Genomic DNA, 3,353 nt, shown 5'->3' with positions numbered 1-3,353 from the left:
TTACTAAAGAAGAAGGAGATTTTGTTTGAGAGAAACCTTTAGAATTGTGACTGAAATAAGTAAGACTGCGTGTTGATGCAAGGGGAATGCAGACTTGGAATGGCAGGAAGCATGGGTAACATTAAATATTAATGAAAATGAAATTTGTCATTTCTCAAATGTCTGTCTAATAAATGAATATGGAGGCGTTTTTGGATACTGGGAACAATCAAAGGCATGTTTCTACCATGGATGTGGTAAACTTGATGATTTGATTAGCAAATGCCAGCTTAATAGTTGTAACCTGCATGGGGAAAAGTTAGTACAGCAAAAGAATGTAAGCTTGTTTACAGGAAGTGTAACAAACCGCAGTGTCTATGGCCTGATAGATTTGCTCGTAACAGAAACTTATAGAGAAAGTAATAGCAAAAGTAGCAAACGAAAATAAAAAGAGAGAGTACATTACAGAAAAAAGAATAAACAGACTTTTGAAGAGAATGTAAAGTAAATCCAGTAGAAGAGAAGCTGCACAATAACACTTTAATGTTTGAAAGTGAATAATTTGTGGCCAAGTAAGTACCAATTCTGAGTACTGAATGGGAAGAGGAAGAAAGTGTTGATTCCTGTAAGGTGGATATAAGGGATACTATTCTGTTGTTATGAGTGTAAAAAATGTAAAACAAGAAAACGAAAAAGGTGAAACATATAGCAGTTAATATTTTTATTACATTTGTTAATGCTGATAGTACTGTAAGTGAAATGTAGGTTGCATATATAGGTTATTGATTTATAAATGATGTAAGGCGCTTCAGGGTGATGTACATGCCTCTCAGCTGTCCAGATTTTTACAGAATGTCCAGATTTTTGCCTCTTTTTTGGTCTCTTCCTCCTAAAACTTGTGGTTTTCTGGCAAATTACTAATGATTGAAACCCACAAATAATGTAATATATTTGAATTTCTAACTCTGTATCATTTAAAAATGCATGCTAACACAAACTGTGTAATTTTAACAACTTTCTAAGTTTATAAGAGCAATATTTAAAATTTGTCCCTATTTTTAGGTCTTTTGTCTCCCACATTATTTTAGGCTTTGTCCAGATTTCTTGCACTAGGAGGTTGAGAGCTATGTCTGTTCTTGAATTTGCATTTAAATGTTGGTATCCCAGAATTTCATTGGTGTGTGTGGGGTTACATAATTATCTATGCAAATTTTATGTTAATCAGTATACCAATTTTTGGCCACTTGTATCTACTTTTCATGGGTCTTTGCCGAGATTTTTGATGTTTCCAGATTGAGAGGTATGCTTACCATGCATGTTACATATGGTCATGCCAGGCATTCAATGGGCACATTACCTACCATACATGTTACATATGGTCCTACCAGCCATTCAGTGGGCACATTATTAACAATGCATGTTAAGTATGGTCCTTTCAGGCATTCTATGGTCACATTCTTTACCATGCATGATACATACAGTCCTACCAGACATTCAGTGGGCACAATATTTACAATGCATGTTGCTAAAGGTTCTACCAAGTATTCAGTGGGTTCATTAATTACCATGCATGTTACTTATGGTCCTACCAGGCATTTAGTGGGCACATTATTTACAGTGCATGTTATGTATGGTCCTACCAGGTATTCAGTGGTCACATTATTTACTATGCATGTTACATATAGTCCTACCAGGCATTCGGTAGGCACATTACTTACCATGCATGTTACATATTGCCCTACCAGGCTTTCAATGGTCATATCATTGACAATGCATGTTACATATCAACCTACCAGGCATTTGGTGGGCACATTATTGACAGTGCATGTTACACATCATCCTACCAGGCATTCAGTGGCACATTGTTGACAATGCATGTTACATATTATGCTACCAGGCATTTGATGGGCACATTACGTACCATGCATGTTACATATGGCTCTACCAGACATTCAGTGGACACATTAGTTACAGTGCATGCTACATATAGTCCTAGCGGACATTCAGTGGGCACATTACTTACCATGCATGTTGCTCATAGTCCTACCAGGCATTCAGTGGGCATATTATTCACAGTACATGTTACACATGGTCCTACAAGGGTTTTGGTGGTCACATTATTTACCATGCATGTTATGTATGGTCCTAACAGGCATTTGGTGGGCACAGCACTTACCAAGCATGTTACCAAAGGTTCTACCAGGCATTCATTGGGTTCATTATTTGCCATGCATGTTACGTATGGTCCCACCAGACATTCAGTAGGCACATTACTTATCATGCATGTTACATATGGTCCTACCAGGCATTTGGCAGACACATCACTTACCATGCATATTACATATGGTTATACCAGGCATTCAGTGGGCACATCATACCTCTTAATAGTACAGATTTTCGCAGAATGTCCAGATTTTTGCCTCATATTTTTGGCTTGCTAGTCATAAAAATGTGTTTTTTTCTGGCAAATTATTCCCAAAATCGTTGAGGACTGAAGTCAGAAAATAATGACAGACATTTGAGTTTCGGACTTCATACCCTTCAGAAAATCCATGTTAATGTAAAACCTGTTGTTTTATCAGCTTTCTAAGTTTGTAAGAGCAATATTTAAAAATTGTCCCTGTTTTGGGGTCTTTGTCCCCCCATTATTTCTGGCTTTGTTCAGATTCCTTGCTCTAAGAGGTTGAGAGGTATGGGGCACATTACTTAACCATACATATTGCATATGGTCATAGCAGGCATTCAAGGGACACATTATTTACCATGCATGTTGCAAAAGGTCCTACCAGGCATTCAGTGGGTTCATTATTTACCATGCATGTTACATGTGGCCACAGTGGTGCAACGGTTAGCATTGTCACCTCACAGCAAGAGGTTCTCCCGTTCGATTCTCGGCTGGAACACCTTCTGTGTGGAGTTTGCATGTCCTCTCCATTGTCGAGTGACACATAAAGACATGCAGGTAGGTGGCTGCATGAATGGGTGTGCCTTCTTTGAAGGTTGGGCATCGGGTTGGCAACTCGGCACCATAAAAATCCACTGCCAATCATTAGTGGACCAGAGTTCTGCTGTGGCGACCCCTAACCGGGAAAAGCCGAAAGACATTACTGTTACATATGATCCTTCCAGACATTCAGTGGGCACATTACTTACCATGCATGTTACATATGGTCCTACAAGGCCTTCAGTGTATACGTTATTTACTGTGCATGTTACTCGTGGTCCTACCAGCCATTCACTGGGCACATTATTTACAGTGCATGTTACATATGGTCCTTCCAGGCATTCAGCGGGTACATCACTTACCATGCATTTTACATATGGTCATACCAGGCATTTGGTGGTCACATTATTTACCATGTATGTTATATATG

This window comes from Protopterus annectens, chromosome 14.part0 (genome assembly GCF_019279795.1).
Source record: "Protopterus annectens isolate FY-2018-M chromosome 14.part0, PAN1.0, whole genome shotgun sequence".
NCBI classification, from domain to species: Eukaryota; Metazoa; Chordata; order Ceratodontiformes; family Protopteridae; genus Protopterus; species Protopterus annectens.
This window is presented reverse-complemented; position numbering follows the sequence as displayed.